Source organism: Anolis carolinensis, unplaced genomic scaffold (genome assembly GCF_035594765.1).
Source record: "Anolis carolinensis isolate JA03-04 unplaced genomic scaffold, rAnoCar3.1.pri scaffold_41, whole genome shotgun sequence".
NCBI lineage: Eukaryota > Metazoa > Chordata > Lepidosauria > Squamata > Dactyloidae > Anolis > Anolis carolinensis.
Window position 1 is genome coordinate 193,712 of NW_026943850.1, and position 21,289 is coordinate 215,000.

At 38.6% G+C, this 21,289-nt stretch overlaps 1 long non-coding RNA gene across 1 annotated transcript; it reads left to right on the forward strand.

The window, feature by feature from the left end:
- Positions 1-1,907: 1,907 nt before the first annotated feature.
- LOC134294968 (uncharacterized) lies at positions 1,908-11,974 on the forward strand. The gene is made up of 3 exons (XR_010001555.1): positions 1,908-2,082; positions 3,469-3,551; positions 5,192-11,974. It is a non-coding gene; the product is annotated as an uncharacterized LOC134294968 (long non-coding RNA).
- Positions 11,975-21,289: the final 9,315 nt, after the last annotated feature.

Sequence of the window (21,289 nt, forward strand, 5' to 3'; positions counted from 1 at the left end):
GTACTATATTAATCATATACCATGATATCTATAATGCACCCCTAGTATGTTATATTATTAGTATTATGTCCCATACCCGTGCTAAATGATTAGTTGCGTAAGAGATGTGGGCGAAACGTCAGGAGAGAATGCTTCTGGAAACCAATTATTATTTCTTAGATTGTACTATATTAATCATATACCATGATATCTATAATGCACCCCTAGTATGTTATATTATTAGTATTATGTCCCATACCCGTGCTAAATGATTAGTTGCGTAAGAGATGTGGGCGAAACGTCAGGAGAGAATGCTTCTGGAAACCAATTATTATTTCTTAGATTGTACTATATTAATCATATACCACGATATTTATAATACACCACTAGCATGTTATATTATTAGTATTATGTCCCATACCCGTGCTAAATGATAAGATGCGTAAGAGATGTGGGCGAAACGTCAGGAGAGAATGCTTCTGGAAACCAATTATTATTTCTTAGATTGTACTATATTAATCATATACCATGATATCTATAATGCACCCCTAGTATGTTATATTATTAGTATTATGTCCCATACCCGTGCTAAATGATTAGTTGCGTAAGAGATGTGGGCGAAACGTCAGGAGAGAATGCTTCTGGAAACCAATTATTATTTCTTAGATTGTACTATATTAATCATATACCACGATATTTATAATACACCACTAGCATGTTATATTATTAGTATTATGTCCCATACCCGTGCTAAATGATAAGATGCGTAAGAGATGTGGGCGAAACGTCAGGAGAGAATGCTTCTGGAAACCAATTATTATTTCTTAGATTGTACTATATTAATCATATACCATGATATCTATAATGCACCCCTAGTATGTTATATTATTAGTATTATGTCCCATACCCGTGCTAAATGATTAGTTGCGTAAGAGATGTGGGCGAAACGTCAGGAGAGAATGCTTCTGGAAACCAATTATTATTTCTTAGATTGTACTATATTAATCATATACCACGATATTTATAATACACCACTAGCATGTTATATTATTAGTATTATGTCCCATACCCGTGCTAAATGATAAGATGCGTAAGAGATGTGGGCGAAACGTCAGGAGAGAATGCTTCTGGAAACCAATTATTATTTCTTAGATTGTACTATATTAATCATATACCATGATATCTATAATGCACCCCTAGTATGTTATATTATTAGTATTATGTCCCATACCCGTGCTAAATGATTAGTTGCGTAAGAGATGTGGGCGAAACGTCAGGAGAGAATGCTTCTGGAAACCAATTATTATTTCTTAGATTGTACTATATTAATCATATACCACGATATCTATAATGCACCCCTAGTATGTTATATTATTAGTATTATGTCCCATACCCGTGCTAAATGATTAGTTGCGTAAGAGATGTGGGCGAAACGTCAGGAGAGAATGCTTCTGGAAACCAATTATTATCTCTTTCCCGCCCAAATTGACCTGTCTGAGCCCGTGACGTGCGGTTGATTTGTCCAATCGGGCGGCGCCACATGTCGAAGGGGTGGGACCAAGGCCAAAAAGGCGGCCGGATTGGGAGGCTAACATATATTTTAAATCACAACGGAGTGCGCATGCGTCGAGGAGCGCCCTGTTTTCGCGCCCATATTGGCGAGCTGGAGAATCGTCCAATCGGGCGGCGACACATGGCGAAGGGGTGGGACCAAGGCCAAAAAGGCGGCCGGATTGGGAGGTTAACCTATATTTTAAATCACAACGGAGTGCGCATGCGTCAAGCAGCACCCTGTTTTCGCGCCCAAATTGGCGAGCTGGAGAATCGTCCAATCGGGCGGCGACACATGGCGAAGGGGTGGGACCAAGGCCAAAAAAAAACGGCCGTTTTGGAGGCGGGGCTTCTTCTTGGCTGTTATTTGTCACATTTACCTCAGACGATCTCGGGACGCCGAGAGAGAAGGCAGCTGGGCCTGGGAGCCATTCTGAAGGCCTGGGTCGGAAGAAAGAAAGAAAGAAAGAAAGAAAGAAAGAAAGAAAGAAAGAAAGGAAGGGCAGCGGCTCTCCTCAGGCCACTCACAGCCAGGCTCCGTTTCTGAAGCAGGTGAATAAGGGCCCCTTTTTACAGGCTCACCTGGTTCATTTGACTTCCTTTGTAATTAATCTGGAGTTTAAAGAGACGCCTTTCCTTTTGGGAATCACTTTTACCTCAGGAAAGGCTTCCCTTCCAATCCCACTTCATTTTATGTCGCTTTCCTTGTTATTTTGGGGATTCTTTACCTCAGGAATCTCCTCAAAATTGAAATACAAAGAGGAAAATGCCTATTTTATATATTAGTCTTATCTTAATTTTATTAAAAATGGCCTCAAATAGCACAAGATAAGGGTGCATAAAGGCTTTGTGAAACAGAAAGAAAGAAAACTATTTTATTTATTAATATTTCATTATTTTTTGCCTCAAATCGCCTCAAGTCACAAAGCCTTGAAATAGAAAATACAGTAGAGTCTCATTTCTCCAAGCTAAAGCTTGGATAAGCGAATATCTTGGATAATAAGGAGGGATTAAGGAAAAGCCTATTAAATATCAAATTAGGTTATGATTTTACCAATTAAGCACCAAAACATCATGTTTTACAACAAATTTGACAGAAAAAGTAGTTCAATACACAGTAATGTTATGTTGCAATTACTGTATTTACGAATTTAGCACCAAAATATCACGTTATATTGAAAACAAAAATGGGTTGGATAATCCAGAAACTTGGATAAGCGAGACTCTACTGTACAGTTAAATATTCAGGGGAAAAAATGTTCACTGAAATATTTACAAAATCATTAAAATATTAATATTAAAATAAAAAAATATTAGCAGAAACATTTGCCAAAAATAAGCAAAGTATTTGGGGAAAAATATTCATAAAAAATATTCACAAATGCATTCACAAAAAAACAATCATGAAAACATTCACAAACATTGAAATAAAATACTCACAAAATATTCACCCCAAAAATCATAAAAATATTTGTGGAAATATTTGCCAAAAATAAGGAAAATATTCGGAAAAAATATTTACAAATACAGTAGAGTCTCACTTATCCAACACTCGCTTGTCCAACGTTCTGGATTATCCAACGCATTTTTGTAGTCAATGTTTTCAATGCATTGTGATATTTTGGTGCTAAATTCGCAAATAAAGTAATTACTACATAGCACATTGAACTACAGTAGAGTCCCACTTATCCAACACTCGCTTATCCAACGTTCTGGATTATCCAACGCATTTTTGTAGTCAATGTTTTCAATGCATTGTGATATTTTGGTGCTAAATTCTTAAATATAGTAATTACTGCATAGTATTACTGCCTATTGAACTACTTTTTCTGTCAAGTTTGTTGTATAACATGATGTTTTGGTGCTTAATTTGTAAAATCATAACCTAATTTAATGTTTAATAGGCTTTTCTTTAATCGCTTCTTCTTATTCCCTCAGAAATGGCAAAGCCTTGTGAAACGGACGGAAGAAATAAAGGCAAAATTTTTGAAAATTTCCACAGCTTTTTCTGAAGGGACCAGGTGAATATTGTTCTTTTTTATTCATTATAATCTGATTTATTTCTTATCCAGATCTTTTCTTTTCACTTCTATTTTATGTATTAATATTTTATTATATCAAACCAAAAAAAATAATAATTACAAGGTCTTTTCCAGAGAAGAAGAAAAAGGCTAAAATTTTGGGTTGTTGTGAGTTTTCCGGGCTGTATGGCTATGCCCCAGAAGCATTCTCTCCTGACGTTTCACCCACACCTATGGCAGGAAACCATAGATTGCTGGAAACTATAAGGGAGTGGTGAGGCTTTTATATATATATATATATATATATATATATATATATTCCACTTGCCTCGTTTCCAACAGACCTCACAACCTCTGAGGATGCCTGCCAGAGATGTGGGTGAAACGTCAGGAGAGAATGCTTCTGGAAACCCATTATTTCTTACATTGTACTATATTAATATATAATATATATTATATCAAACAAAAAAACTACAAGGTCTTTTCCAGAGAAGAAAAAAAAGGCTTAATTTTTGGGTTGTTGTGAGTTTTCCGGGCTGTTCCAGAAGCATTCTCTCCTGACGTTTCGCCCACATCTATGGCTGGAAACTAAGGGAGTGGTGAGGCTTTTATATATCTGCGAAATTTCCAGGGTGGGAGAAAGAACCCTTGTCTGTTGCAGGCAAATGTGAATGCTGTTATTGGCCACCTTGATTAGCATTGAATGGCCTGCAGTTTCAAGGCCTGGCTGCTTCCTGCCTGGGGGAATCCTGTGTTTGGAGGTGTTAGCTGGCCCTGCTTTTTGAGGTGGCAGCCCAGAAACTCACAACCCATGAAAGCCTTTGACAACACATGGCAACATTTTTGAAAATTCAGACAGCTTTCTAGAGGAAAGGAGTAGAATAATAATTGCATTTTTTTACCAATCTGATTTATTTCCAGCCTTAAGACCCATAACATGCTATGCTGAAAATTATATACAAAATAATACATATATATATATATATATATATATATATGTATTATTTTGTATATAATGGACAATGTAATTTATAATAATATAATTTAATGTATATACATATATTGGTAGTAATATTGTAATGTAATAAAATATAATAATAACACAATATAATGATATTGATTATATATTATATATAATTTTATATGTACATACAAAGTATTAGCATTCACAATAATAGCATTATATATATATTGTACTATACCATCATACTGTAATGTTATTAGAAATATTACAGGTAATACATAACATAATTAATATATTGTTATATATATATGTTAATATATTATTATTAATAATATAATATAATAATATAATATCGTATGTATATTCAATATATTATATTAATATAATATAATAATTATATTAATAATAATATAATATATTATAATATAATAATAATATAATATAATAATATAATATATTGTATGTATATTCAATATATTATTATATATCATTTTCTATTATATTGTATATTATATACGATATACTATATATACATAATACATATTATATTATTAGCATAGCATGTTACAGGTACAGGAGACAAGATGGGAACTGCCTTCCTGGCCTTGCAAAATAGATAGAAGGCAATGCCTGTTTTTTTTTCTGAATGCTTTCTTCCCACTCACTCTTCTCCCAGCGCTGAATTCAAGTCAACGTGAAGAAAGAAACAAAAGGTCAAGAGACAGGACGGAAGATGCTTGAAGACACCCTCGCAAGGACACCGCCTGCCTCCCAAAAAAGGTCGTTTTCAGGGTAATTGGTGTAAGGGTAGGCATTTAATGTCTATCTTTGCATTAAAAAAAGGGTTACCTTTGCACACGGTTCCCCTCGCGTGTGGCATCGAAGAAGTCCCACTCGGGAACGGACGGGTCCTCCCTTTGTTCTAGGCAGATGATGGGTCTTCCTATACGGGCCGTAGGGGTCACAGCTTGGGGGTCAGCGGGGGGCCCGCCCTGGCATCGCGGGGGGCAGCACACGTTACGGGCATTTTAAGATGTCCTTGCAACTTAGAAATAAAAATATTAATACCTTAACTCACTTACTAACATCCTACTAACACCATTCTAAATAGGGTACCCTGCCCTTTTAAATAGGACTGTTCTGCCTGATGGCAAGAACCAAGCTGGGAAGGGAGGGGGCCTCCTGGCCCCCCATAAAAGGGCCCCCATGGAAGGACATTGCAAAAGGCCCCTAAGGTGTCCTGAGAGCAGCCTCTTGGTCCTTAGTGTGTTCCCCACGGTGCCAGGTCTGGGCCCCTTGCTCTCCCCCAACCCATGGACCCTGCCGCTTGTATATCATCCGTCCAGGGCCAACGGACGCCCCCTCCCTCCCCGGGCGGAGCTTCGAGGCCACACTCAAGGGGAGACCAGAGCCGTGTGCCTCATGCCAACGCCTAGCACGTGGCGAACCTTTTTTTTTACTGCAAACATAGGCATCATGATTGTGATTTTTGTTAATTCCTTTTAAATTTAATTGTTTGTATTTGATAGCATGGTAGGCTGGTTTTATATCAGTGAGCCGCCCCGAGTCCCTCTGGGGAGACGGTGGCAGGGTACAAAAATAAAATTATTATTATTATTATTATTATTGATTCGAGGCACCTGGAAAAAGAAATACCAGGAAGCAGATAAAATTATTATTTTTATTATTGATTACAGGCACCTGGAAAAAGAAATACCAGGAAGCAGATAAAATTATTATTATTATTATTATTATTATTATTATTATTATTATTATTATTATTGTTATTATTATTGATTCCAGGAAAAAGAAATACCAGGAAGCAGATAAAATTATTATTATTGTTGTTGTTGTTGTTATTATGTAGGACCCCCTTTTATTTATGTAAGGCCACACACCCAGGGGACCACTATTCCTAATTAAAGCCTGGTTAAAGGGGATCCTCTATTCTTAAAGTTAGGCGTATAGAGATCTCCTATCCAGAAACTAACGCGGCCTGCCCTATAGAGATCTGTTAAACCAAGGCGGCCTGCCCTATAGAGATCTCCTATTTAACGTAACACCAGGCAATATGGAGATCCCTGGTTTTTTTAACCGTTAAATCCCTTACGTGGGGAGATCCCTGGTTATTTTAACTGTTAAGTCCCTTACGTGGGGAGATCCCTGGTTATTTTAACCGTTAAGTCCCTTATGTGGGGAGATCCCTGGTTATTTTAACCGTTAAATCCCTTATGTGGGGAGATCCCTGGTTATTTTAACCGTTAAATCCCTTACGTGGGGAGATCCCTGGTTATTTTAACCTTTAAGTCCCTTACGTGGGGAAATCCCTGGTTTTTTTAACCTTTAAGGCCAGATGTGGGGATTTCCTTGCTTCTTTTAACCCGTGAGGCCAGCCATGGGGAGATATCTTAGGCTGTTTTCATGAAAAGTCAGGTATAGACGCACTGTTTTCTCTCCCGTTCCATGTGCCTGGACTCCCGGAGGGCTCCTGCCGGACACCGTCTCCCATCGGCCGAGAGGGATCCTTCCTGTCTGGGAAGGATCTGCAACACAGGTAAAAAGAAGATTCCGGGAAGGAGATTCTACAGCGGAGCCCTTAAGCCAGGTGAGACACTCCTTCCAGCCTCCACGGCTGCCTTGCACACACGACACACACAAACACATACACATGTACAGCTGGTGCCCACGGGGACTCTTCCCCAATAGATTGGGGACTCCCACTCCGGCAGTTTGGGGCTTCCGGCCAAGCGCTTGCAAAGAGAATCCATTCAAGGTTGGACCCCCTTTTAAAGGGCCTGGCACGTGGTATTTATTCCTGGCACGTGGAAAACTCCATTTGTAAGGCAAACCCTCGTTAAAGGAGGTTTGCAATTAGTTTAAAACCAGGCTTCTGAGGGACCCGCTGCGTTTAAAGCCAAACCTAGCAGGTGGGAACCCCTTTGGTTAACGTAAGGCAAGGGACCCTCCATATTTAATAAGATGCCTGGCAGAATCTTAACCTAAAAGCAGGCCTATGGGCTACAGCCTATTCTGCATAGCCAGGCATGGGGGGACCCCAGATTATTAACTTGAGGCCTGGGAAAAGGAGATTTTTGTATTTATTTATTTATTTATTACAATATTTATATCCGGCCCTCTCTCCCCTTAAAAGGGGACTCAGAGCGGCTTACAAGTGATATTTACATATTGATTTATTACAATATTTATATCCCGCCCTCTCTCCCCTTAAAAGGGGACTCAGAGCGGCTTACAAGTGATATTTACATATTTATTTATTACAATATTTATATCCCGCCCTCTCTCCCCTTAAAAGGGGACTCAGAGCGGCTTACTAGTTATATTTACATATTTATTTATTACAATATTTATATCCTGCCCTCTCTCCCCTTAAAAGGGGACTCAGAGCGGCTTACTAGTTATATTTACATATTTATTTATTACAATATTTATATCCTGCCCTTCTCACCCAACAGGGGACTCAGGGCGGCTTAACAGTAAGACGCATATATAAAAAAACATACACTGCAATATAAATCATCATTAACTTACATCAGTATTCATAAAACACATTATAAAATACAGATAGGTGTGTTCAGTCCAAATCCATTCAAGGTATACGTGGACCCCCTTTTAATGCCAACCTTTCCACGTGGAAAACTCTATTTGTAAGGCAAACCCTCGTTAAAGGAGGTTTGCAATTAATTTTAAACCAGGCTTCTGAGGGACCCGCTGCGTTTACAGCCAAACCTAGCAGGTGGGAACCCCTTTGGTTAACGCAAGGTGAGGGACCCTCCATATTTAATAAGATGCCTGGCAGAATCTTAACCTAAAAGCAGGCCTATGGGATACAGCCTCTTCTGCATAGCCAGGCATGGGGGGACCCCATATGATGAATTTGAAGCCTGGGAAAAGGAGATTTATGTATTTATTAATTTATTACATTTATATCCGGCCCTCTCTCCCCTTAAAAGGGGACTCAGAGCGGCTTATGAGTTATATTTACATATTTATTTATTACAATATTTATATCCCGCCCTCTCTCCCCTTAAAAGGGGACTCAGAGCGGCTTATGAGTTATATTTACATATTTATTTATTTATTACAATATTTATATCCCGCCCTTTCTCCCCTTAAAAGGGGACTCAGAGCGGCTTACAAGTGATATTTACATTTTTATTCATTACATTATTTATATCCCGCCCTTCTCACCCAACAGGGGACTCAGGGCGGCTTAACAATAAGACGCATATATAAAAAACCATACAGTGCAATATAAATCATCATTAACTTACATCAGTATTCATAAAACACATCATAAAATACAGATAGGTGTATTACATACACTGTATCATTAGCATCGCACAATATTAGCATTATATATTACTACATTGCATTATACCACTATACAGAAACATTATTAGCAATATTACATTTAATATATAATATGTAATTCATATTATTATATTGTATCATTGTTAGTATTATCTTGCATTATTTATTTATTTGCTAGATGTATATGCTGCCCTTCTCACCCCCAAGGTGAACAGCTTACAAAATAAATTTACATACAATATTATATTATTACCATAGTACAATACTGGCAGTAAATAACTATATTGTACTATATGAATATATGGTAATATTAGTAGTAGTATTACATGCAAAATGTAATACATATTTAATATTATATTTTATTATTAGTATATCGTATTACAATATAATATTATGAACATTATATGTATATGCAATATGTTATAATTATATATTAAATTATATATATATATATATATATATATATATATATATATATATACATACACACACACACACACACACACACACACAGAGTAGAGTCACTTATCCAACACAAATGGGCCAGCGAATATTTATTTATTTATTTACAGCATTTTTCCGGGCAGGCCTTGAACTCATGACCTCCTGGTCAGAGTGATTTGTTGATATTTATTATTTATTTACAGCATTTATATTCCGCCCTTCCTTCTCACCCCGAAGGGGACTCAGGGCGGATCACATGACACATATAGGCAAACATTCAATGCCTTTTAACATAGAACAAAGACAAATAAACAGGCTCCGAGCCGGCCTCGAACTCGTGACCTCCTGGTCAGAGTGATTCATTGCAGTTAATTGCAGCTGGCTTGCTTTCCAGCCTGCGCTGTTGGATAATAAGGAGGCATTATGGAAAAGCCTATTAAACATCAAATTAGTTGATGATTTTACAAATTAAGCACCAAAACATCATTTGACAGAAAAAGTAGTTCAATATGCAGTAATGCTATGTAGTAATTACTGTATTTACGGATATAGCACCAAAATATCACGACGCATTGAAAACATGGACTACAAAAATGCGTTGGATAATCCAGAATGTTGGATAAGAGAGTGTTGGATAAGTGAGACTCTACTGTATATACAATATAAATTAGAATAGCATGTTATTGGGGGAGGAGCATCTTGGGTATTAGATGTTTATATTAGTTATTGATATTAGTATAGATATGACATTGAGTATATTATTACCCTAGCACAATGTTAATATTAATTATTCATATTAGTCTCAATATGACATTAATAGAGTACATTATTATCCTAGCACAATGTTATTAGATGTTAATATTAGTTATTGATATTAGTATAGACATGACATTAATAGAGTATATTATTATCCTAGTACAACGTTCTTACATAGGACCATGTTGTTGCTAGGGGGAGGGCCCCCCAATGATTGTATTATTAGTATTATGTTGTTGCCAGGGGGAGGGAGGGCCCCCCCAACTGAGATCCCCTGTCATTAATGTGTCAGACCAGGCATTTCACTCCTACCTTTGCATCAGAAAGCAGGCTCCCTGTGCGCTAGGCCTTCCTTTGAGGAACACATTCACGGCTCCGCTTGAGTGTGGCATTGAGGCCCCACTCGGGGACGGGCGGGTCCTCCCTTTGCCCTGGGCAGATCGTGGGGGGTGGGCGGGCGGATCTCCCTAGACGGGCAGGGGGTCGCGGCTGGCGGGACAGCGGGATATAAAAATATAAATATATATATATTAAAACCCTTGCACCCAAGGAAACAACTCTGGGGACCCGAGCGGCCGCTCCCAGCTCACGTCACGGGCATTTTAAACATCTCGTCGCAGCTCAGATTAATACCTGAACTAACCTTAACCTGCTAACCCTACTAACCCATTTCTTAACTAGAGCAGGAATTTTAAATAGGGCTGTTTTTGCCTGTTGGCAAGAACCAAGCTGGGAGGGGGCCTCCGGGCCTCGGGTGGGAAGAACCCTAACCCTGTCCCTGCCCTGCGCTGGGAGCGCCCCCCCTCGGGACCCCAGTGTTTGGGCCCCGCTCTCCCCCAATCCGACGGCCTAGAAAGCCCCTCCGCCATCCGCCCAGGGCCAACGGACAGCCCTCCCTCCCCGGCAGCCGCGTTCCTCATGCAACAGGGAGCCTGGTTCTGGATGCAGACGTGGGACCCCCTGAGGACCCCCTTTTCTCTGTGCAGGGACCCCCGCTCCCCATACATAAATGCCTGGTGGAAGGAAGGGGATCCTAGTAGAAAAAGCCACAGTTCCCAAGAGCCCCCCAAAGCGAGATGCTCCCTTGGTCCAGCCCTTCTGACCCTTGTTCTCTCCCTTGTTCTATGTCTCCGGAATCGCCGAGGGGGGGAGGGAGGGAGGGGCTCCTCCTGGACAAGAGCCAAGGACGGACAGATGGACGGACGGACGGAAGGAAGGAAGGAGATCCCAGAGAGCAGGACGCCCGGCCTTTCCGGATGCTGAGCTCGACCCCTTTCCAACAATGTCAGCGTTCCAGAATAAAACTCTTCCCAAAAAAAGGTGTTTTCTGGTTATTATTCAAATGTTTAATTTTTGACAGCCTTAAACATCTAGATTACAATACAGTTTGTGCTGCTGCCTTTTATAAACCTTGTTTTCTACAAATAAAGTCGAGAGAAACACCTGTGTAAGTTTTGCACTCATTGTTCTGATATTCTGTTATATGGTTTTATTGTAAATATTGTTTTTAATGTATGACTTTATGACATGTGACATGGGAGCGGGATATAAAAATAAAGTATTATCAATAAACACAATTTCCTTGCACCCCAAGTACATCTGGCCATTGCCAAAGAGTATCTAACTCTGCCTACATGGCACTAAAGTGTATTTATAGGTTGATTTGTTTCTATTGATTGTATGTAATGTTTGCTTTATTTGCATTGAATTTTTGCCTAGATGTTTCTTGTATGCTGCTCATCTCCATAAATGAGCGGGATACAAATGAGGTTAATAATGATGATTTTACGAATGTTTTAATGTCACTGAGTTTTAAATTGAATTCAAATATCATTGTCATTGTTTATATGTGTGTTTTCTATTTGTAAGCCAGCCTGAGTCTCCTCTTGGGAAGAAATACTGTCATAAATAAAATATTCTGTGTCCAGGTGGCTTCATGGGTTGGCTTCTGGCAGGATTCGTCTGCAGGGCCTTCCCTGTGCCAGGCACCGGTGGGACCACCGAGCATGGAGCAGGGAAGGCACGGCAGACAAAACTGCGCATGCGCGGCCTGCTCCGTATTTGAGGGAACTTGGCTCCGCCCACTAGAGGCATCCTTTCCCCTTCTGCGGCTGCGCGGCCTCCCTATTTGAGAACCTGGCCCCGCCCACTACAAGCCTCCTTTTCCTTCTGCGGCTGCGCGGCCTCCATATTGAAGAACGAGGCACCGCCCACTACAGGCATTCCTGTCTCCCTTCTGCGGCTGCGCGGCCTCCCTATTTGAGAACCTGGCCCCGCCCATTACAAGCCTCCTTTTCCCTTCTGCGGCTGCGCGGCCTCCATATTGAAGGGAACGAGGCACCGCCCGCTACAGGCATTCCTGTCTCCCTGCTGCGCGTGCGCGGCCTCCTCGGCGTCGCCGGAAGCTCCGTCACAGGGCCGCAAGATGGCGGCCCGGCCTGGCAAATGGCGATCTTAGGCTCCGTCGAGGCCTCTTCCCCAAGGCCCGGGAGGAGGAGGAGGAGGAGGAGGAAGGGAGCCCGGAGCGTCGCCTTCCAAACACCGTTTGCAGGCCAAGGCGGGGAAGGAATCCCAGGCCCGAAAACCCACTGGAGCCTGCGCGCCCCCTCGCGGTGTTTTGGACTCTTCCCCGACCCGTAGGCAGGCTGCTAGGCATTGTGGGAGTTGGAGTCCCAAGCAGCCTATACTCCTAATATGCTATATACACATAATGATAATCTGATGCAATAAAATTTAATAATTACATTAAATTACATTCATAATAATGCAATATAGTCATAAAGTAGAATATAATAATATAGAATGCTTATATTGTGCTGTACTAAAATTATAATGTATATACATATAATATTGATAATCTGATGTAAAACAATGTCATAATACACTATTATAATTTTATATGTTACATGTCATGTTACTAATATTGCAATATAGACATATAATACTATATAGCTAATGCTTATATTGTGCTGTACTAATATATTGCATATACACATAATATTGATGATCTAATGTAATAATACAATATTATAATTGTATATATTACATGTAATGTTACTAATAATATTGCAATATAGTCATATAGTACAATATAATATCTAATGCTTATATTGTGCTGTATTAATATTGTATATACATATATTAATAACATTCTGATGTAATAATAATACACTTATAATTGTATATATTACATTTAATGTAACTAATAATATTGCAATATAGTCGTATAGTACAATTTAATAATATCTAATGCTTATATTGTGCTGTACTAATATAATATACATATAGTACAATATAATAATATCTAATGCTTATATTGTGCTGTATTAATATTGTATTTACATATATTAATAACATTCTGATGTAATAATAATACACTATTATAATTGTATATATTACATTTAATGTAACTAATAATATTGCAATATAGTCGTATAGTACAATTTAATAATATCTAATGCTTATATTGTGTTGTACTAATATAATATACATATATTGATAATATTGTGATGTAATAATAATACACTTATAACTATATATTACATGTAATGTTACTAATAATGCAATATAGTCGTATAGCACAATATAATATATAATGCTTATATTGTGCTGTACTAATAATATAATATATTGTATATACATATAATATTGATAATATTCTGATGTAATACAATGTAATAACAATACACTATTATAATTGTATATATTACATGTAATGTTACTAATAATATTGCAATATAGTCATATAGTACAATAAAATAATATATATTGTGCTGTACTAATATATTGTATATACATATAATGATAATATTCTGCTGTAATACAATGTAATAATAATAATACACTACTATAATTGTATATATTACATGTAATGTTACTAATAATATTGCAATATATTAAGTAAATGGGTTCCTGGTTATGTCCCAAAGTAATAGATACCCACAAATGCAGTAATTGCTTTAGCAATGTTCAGTCCACATGTATAACGTCACAACTCATATAGAATAAAATACAATATGTTCAGAATTCACAATTGTAATAAACATAATACATCAAAAATGACTAGCTCAACAATATATGTTCTGTATATAATTGTTCACTTTTTCAATCAGTTCATTGTTTCAGATCCGGTCGTGATCTACTGGGACCTACTTGCTCTTCACTTGTTATACAAGCTGCGAATGAAGGGAATTAGGGTGTCGTATTTAACATCAATATAAACTAGGTTTGGCTGGAAACAGTGACAGATCACAGCCCCGTCCCTATGGGATCCCTTACGTTTACTAATAGTATATATTTCCATGAATGCTTTACTCAAGGCATCCACTGTTTGTATTCTCAATCACTACATTAGTGTAGCTCTTAACACAAAGGAATACACTTAGCAACACTTTCAAAGGAATTCTGGAAAAAACTATTCCTATTTATGGTTTAAAGTGCCAGTATTGTCAAATAGAAATAAAAACCAAGCAAAGTCTGATAGTTGACTTGATAACAATCAAAATTGCTGTCTCGGTATTGAATTGAGTCAAATAAGCAGTTCTTAACACGCAGATGTACAATAAGGCAACCCTTCACATAAGCCTTAACGTAAATTTGTAGTAGTTTGATTCAATCTTGTTATTAATTAATTAATTTATTAATTAAGATAACATCGGTATAAGTTCATCTTAGAGTAGGTCCTGGATGCCAGTCATCTACCAATATCTAACCCTAAAGACTGGCATCCAGGAGCTACTCTAAGAAGAACTTCTACAGATGTTATAGTAACTACTGAACTATCTTTTTCCACGCTCCAGCAACACTTGAGAACACTATCAAGAGGGCAGTAGATTCTGCATATTTTTCATTTACTCGATTTGACAAGATTTAATCAAACTAGAGACTACAACAAATTTATGCGATTTTTTTATTGTATTTTTTGAAAAGTATTTTTTACAAGAAAACTACAAAGCCCATCTCCTTGAAATTTTGTCATAATCAGCCCACGGACCAGGGCACTACTCCGCCCAAATTTCGGAGAGATTCACAAACCAGCAGAGTTTTTGCGAATTTTTAAATTTATTTTTTGGAAAAGTATTTTTTACGAGAAAACTACAAGTCCAAGCTCCTTGAAATTTGGTCATGATCTGCCCACGGGCCAGGGGACTACTCCTCCCAAGTTTTGGATTTTTTCGATCACCGGCTGAGTTTCTGCGAATTTTTTAATTTATTTTTCGAAAAGTATTTTTTACAAGAAAACTACAAGTTTCAGCTTCTTGAAATTTGGTCACGATCTGCCCACGGGCCAGGGGACTACCCCTCCCAGGTTTTGGACAGATTCAAACATCCGCTGATTTTCTGCGAATTTTTTTGTATTTTTAGAAAAGAATTTTTTACGAGAAAACTACAAATCCCATAGCCTTGAATTTTTGGCTCAATCACCCCACGTAACAGGGCACTACGTCCCCCGAGTTTCGGAGAGATTTGAACATCCGCTGATTTTCTGAGAATTTTTTTGTATTTTTAGAAAAGTATTTTTTACGAGAAAACTACAAATCCCATTGCCTTGAATTTTTGGCTCAATCACCCCGCGTAACAGGGCACTACGTCCCCCAAGTTTCGGACAGATTCGAACATCTGCTGATTTTCTGCGAATTTCTTTGTATTTTTGGAAAAGTATTTTTTACGAGAAAACTACAAATCCCATAGCCTTGAAAGTTTGGCTCAGTCACCCCACGTAACAGGGCACAACGTCCCCCAAGTTTCGGAGAGATTCGAACACCCGCTGATTTTCTGTGAATTTCTTTGTTTTTTTAGAAAAGTATTTTTTACGAGAAAACTACAAATCCCATCGCCTTGAAAGTTTGGCTCAATCACCCCACGTAACAGGGCACTACGTCCCCCAAGTTTCGGAGAGATTCGAACATCCGCTGATTTTTTGTGAATTACTTTGTATTTTTTGAAAAGTATTTTTTACGAGAAAACTACAAATCCCATAGCCTTGTATATTTGGCTCAATCACCCCGCGTAACAGGGCACTACGTCCCCTAAGTTTCGGAGAGATTCGAACATCCGCTGATTTTCTGCGAAGTTTTTTGTATTTTTAGAAAAGAATTTCTTACGAGAAAACTACAAATCCCATAGCCTTGAAATATTGGCTCAATCACCCCACGTAACAGGGCACTACGTCCCCCAAGTTTCGGAGAGATTCGAACATCCGCTGATTTTCTGTGAATTTCTTTGTTTTTTTAGAAAAGTATTTTTTACGAGAAAACTACAAATCCCATAGCCTTGAAAGATTGGCTCAATCACCCCACGTAACAGGGCACTACGTCCCCCAAGTTTCGGAGAGATTCGAACACCCGCTGATTTTCTGTGAATTTCTTTGTATTTTTAGAAAAGTATTTTTTACGAGAAAACTACAAATCCCATAGCCTTGAAAGATTGGCTCAATCACCCCACGTAACAGGGCACTACGTCCCCCAAGTTTCGGAGAGATTCGAACACCCGCTGATTTTCTGTGAATTTCTTTGTATTTTTAGAAAAGTATTTTTTACGAGAAAACTACAAATCCCATCCCCTTGAAAGTTTGGCTCAATCACCCCACGTAAGACGGCACTACGTCCCCCAAGTTTCGGAGAGATTCGAACATTCGCTGATTATCTGCGGATTTTTTTTGTATTTTCAGAAAAGTATTTTTAATGAGAAAACTACAAATCCCATCGCCTTGAAAGTTTGGCTCAATCACCCCACGTAACAGGGCACTACGTCCCCCAAGTTTCGGAGAGATTCGAACATCCGCTGATTTTCTGCGGATTTTTTTTGTATTTTCAGAAAAGTATTTTTAATGAGAAAACTACAAATCCCATTGCCTTGAAAGTTTGGCTCAATCACCCCACGTAACAGGGCACTACGTCCCCCAAGTTTCGGAGAGATTCGAACATCCGCTGATTTTTTGTGAATTTCTTTGTATTTTTTGAAAAGTATTTTTACGAGAAAACTACAAATCCCATCGCCTTGAAAGATTGGCTCAATCACCCCACGTAACAGGGCACTATGTCCCCCAAGTTTCGGAGAGATTCAAACATCCGCTGATTTTCTGCGAATTTTTTTGTATTTTTAGAAAAGAATTTTTTACGAGAAAACTACAAATCCCATCTCCTTGAAAGATTGGCTCAATCACCCCACGTAACAAGGCACTACGTCCCCCAAGTTTCTGAGAGATTCAAACACCCACTGATTTTCTGCGAATTTTTTTGTATTTTCAGAAAAGTATTTTTTACGAGAAAACTACAAATCCCATCTCCTTGAAAGATTGGCTCAATCACCCCACATAACAAGGCACTACGTCCCCCAAGTTTCGGAGAGATTCAAACACCCGCTGATTTTCTGTGAATTTCTTTGTATTTTTTGAAAAGTATTTTTTACAAGAAAACTACAAATCCCATCGCCTTGAAAGATTGGCTCAATCACCCCACGTAACAAGGCACTACGTCCCCCAAGTTTCGGAGAGATTCGAACACCCGCTGATTTTCTGCGAATTTTTTTGTATTTTTAGAAAAGAATTTTTTACGAGAAAACTACAAATCCCATCTCCTTGAAAGATTGGCTCAATCACCCCACGTAACAGGGCACTACGTCCCCCAAGTTTTGGAGAGATTCGAACATCCGCTGATTTTCTGAGAATTTTTTTGTATTTTTTCAAAAGTATTTTTTACGAGAAAACTACAAATCCCATTGCCTTGTATATTTGGCTCAATCACCCCGCGTAACAGGGCACTACGTCCCGTAAGTTTCGGAGAGATTCGAACATCCGCTGATTTTCTGCGAAGTTTTTTGTATTTTTAGAAAAGAATTTTTTACGAGAAAACTACAAATCCCATAGCCTTGAAATATTGGCTCAATCACCCCACGTAACAGGGCACTACGTCCCCCAAGTTTCGGAGAGATTCGGACACCCGCTGATTTTCTGTGAATTTCTTTGTTTTTTTAGAAAAGTATTTTTTACGAGAAAACTACAAATCCCATAGCCTTGAAAGTTTGGCTCAGTCACCCCACGTAACAGGGCACAACGTCCCCCAAGTTTCGGAGAGATTCGAACACCCGCTGATTTTCTGTGAATTTCTTTGTTTTTTTAGAAAAGTATTTTTTACGAGAAAACTACAAATCCCATCGCCTTGAAAGTTTGGCTCAATCACCCCACGTAACAGGGCACTACGTCCCCCAAGTTTCGGAGAGATTCGAACATCCGCTGATTTTTTGTGAATTACTTTGTATTTTTTGAAAAGTATTTTTTACGAGAAAACTACAAATCCCATAGCCTTGTATATTTGGCTCAATCACCCCGCGTAACAGGGCACTACGTCCCCTAAGTTTCGGAGAGATTCGAACATCCGCTGATTTTCTGCGAAGTTTTTTGTATTTTTAGAAAAGAATTTCTTACGAGAAAACTACAAATCCCATAGCCTTGAAATATTGGCTCAATCACCCCACGTAACAGGGCACTACGTCCCCCAAGTTTCGGAGAGATTCGAACATCCGCTGATTTTCTGTGAATTTCTTTGTTTTTTTAGAAAAGTATTTTTTACGAGAAAACTACAAATCCCATAGCCTTGAAAGATTGGCTCAATCACCCCACGTAACAGGGCACTACGTCCCCCAAGTTTCGGAGAGATTCGAACACCCGCTGATTTTCTGTGAATTTCTTTGTATTTTTAGAAAAGTATTTTTTACGAGAAAACTACAAATCCCATAGCCTTGAAAGTTTGGCTCAATCACCCCACGTAACAGGGCACTACGTCCCCCAAGTTTCGGAGAGATTCGAACACCCGCTGATTTTCTGAGAATTTCTTTGTATTTTTAGAAAAGTATTTTTTACGAGAAAACTACAAATCCCATAGCCTTGAAAGATTGGCTCAATCACCCCACGTAACAGGGCACTACGTCCCCCAAGTTTCGGAGAGATTCGAACACCCGCTGATTTTCTGTGAATTTCTTTGTATTTTTAGAAAAGTATTTTTTACGAGAAAACTACAAATCCCATCCCCTTGAAAGTTTGGCTCAATCACCCCACGTAAGACGGCACTACGTCCCCCAAGTTTCGGAGAGATTCGAACATTCGCTGATTATCTGCGGATTTTTTTTGTATTTTCAGAAAAGTATTTTTAATGAGAAAACTACAAATCCCATCGCCTTGAAAGTTTGGCTCAATCACCCCACGTAACAGGGCACTACGTCCCCCAAGTTTCGGAGAGATTCGAACATCCGCTGATTTTCTGCGGATTTTTTTTGTATTTTCAGAAAAGTATTTTTAATGAGATAACTACAAATCCCATTGCCTTGAAAGTTTGGCTCAATCACCCCACGTAACAGGGCACTACGTCCCCCAAGTTTCGGAGAGATTCGAACATTCGCTGATTATCTGCGGATTTTTTTTGTATTTTCAGAAAAGTATTTTTAATGAGAAAACTACAAATCCCATCGCCTTGAAAGTTTGGCTCAATCACCCCACGTAACAGGGCACTACGTCCCCCAAGTTTCGGAGAGATTCGAACATCCGCTGATTTTTTGTGAATTTCTTTGTATTTTTTGAAAAGTATTTTTACGAGAAAACTACAAATCCCATCGCCTTGAAAGATTGGCTCAATCACCCCACGTAACAGGGCACTATGTCCCCCAAGTTTCGGAGAGATTCAAACATCCGCTGATTTTCTGCGAATTTTTTTGTATTTTTAGAAAAGAATTTTTTACGAGAAAACTACAAATCCCATCTCCTTGAAAGATTGGCTCAATCACCCCACGTAACAAGGCACTACGTCCCCCAAGTTTCTGAGAGATTCAAACACCCACTGATTTTCTGCGAATTTTTTTGTATTTTTAGAAAAGAATTTTTTACGAGAAAACTACAAATCCCATCTCCTTGAAAGATTGGCTCAATCACCCCACATAACAAGGCACTACGTCCCCCAAGTTTCGGAGAGATTCAAACACCCGCTGATTTTCTGCGAATTTCTTTGTATTTTTTGAAAAGTATTTTTTACAAGAAAACTACAAATCCCATCGCCTTGAAAGATTGGCTCAATCACCCCACGTAACAAGGCACTACGTCCCCCAAGTTTCGGAGAGATTCGAACACCCGCTGATTTTCTGCGAATTTTTTTGTATTTTTAGAAAAGAATTTTTTACGAGAAAACTACAAATCCCATCTCCTTGAAAGATTGGCTCAATCACCCCACGTAACAGGGCACTACGTCCCCCAAGTTTTGGAGAGATTCGAACATCCGCTGATTTTCTGAGAATTTTTTTGTATTTTTTCAAAAGTATTTTTTACGAGAAAACTACAAATCCCATCGCCTTGAAAGTTTGGCTCAATCACCCCACGTAACAGGGCACTACGTCCCGTAAGTTTCGGAGAGATTCGAACATCCGCTGATTTTCTGCGAAGTTTTTTGTATTTTTAGAAAAGAATTTTTTACGAGAAAACTACAAATCCCATAGCCTTGAAATATTGGCTCAATCACCCCACGTAACAGGGCACTACGTCCCCTAAGTTTCGGAGAGATTCGAACATCCGCTGATTTTCTGTGAATTTCTTTGTATTTTTAGAAAAGAATTTTTTACGAGAAAACTACAAATCCCATCTCCTTGAAAATTTGGCTCAATCACCCCACGTAAGACGGCACTACGTCCCCCAAGTTTCGGAGAGATTCAAACATCCGCTGATTATCTGCGAATTCTTTTGTATTTTTAGAAAAGAATTTTTTACCAGAAAACTACAAATCCCATAGCCTTGAAAGATTGGCTCAATCACCCCACGTAACAGGGCACTACGTCCCCCAAGTTTCGGAGAGATTCGAACATCCGCTGATTTTCTGTGAATTTCTTTGTATTTTTTCAAAAGTATTTTTTACGAGAAAACTACAAATCCCATCGCCTTGTATATTTGGCTCAATCACCCCGCGTAACAGGGCACTACGTCCCCCAAGTTTCAGAGAGATTCAAACACCCGCTGATTTTCTGCGAATTTCTTTGTATTTTTTGAAAAGAATTTTTCACGAGAAAACTACAAATCCCATAGCCTTGAATTTTTGGCTCAATCACCCCACCTAAGACAGCACTATTTCCCCGAAGTTTCGGAGAGATTCGAACATTCGCTGATTTTCTGTGAATTTTTTTGTAGTTTTACAAAAGTATTTTTTACAAGAAAACAACAAATCCCATCGCCTTGAATTTTTGGCTCAATCACCCGACGTAAAAGGGC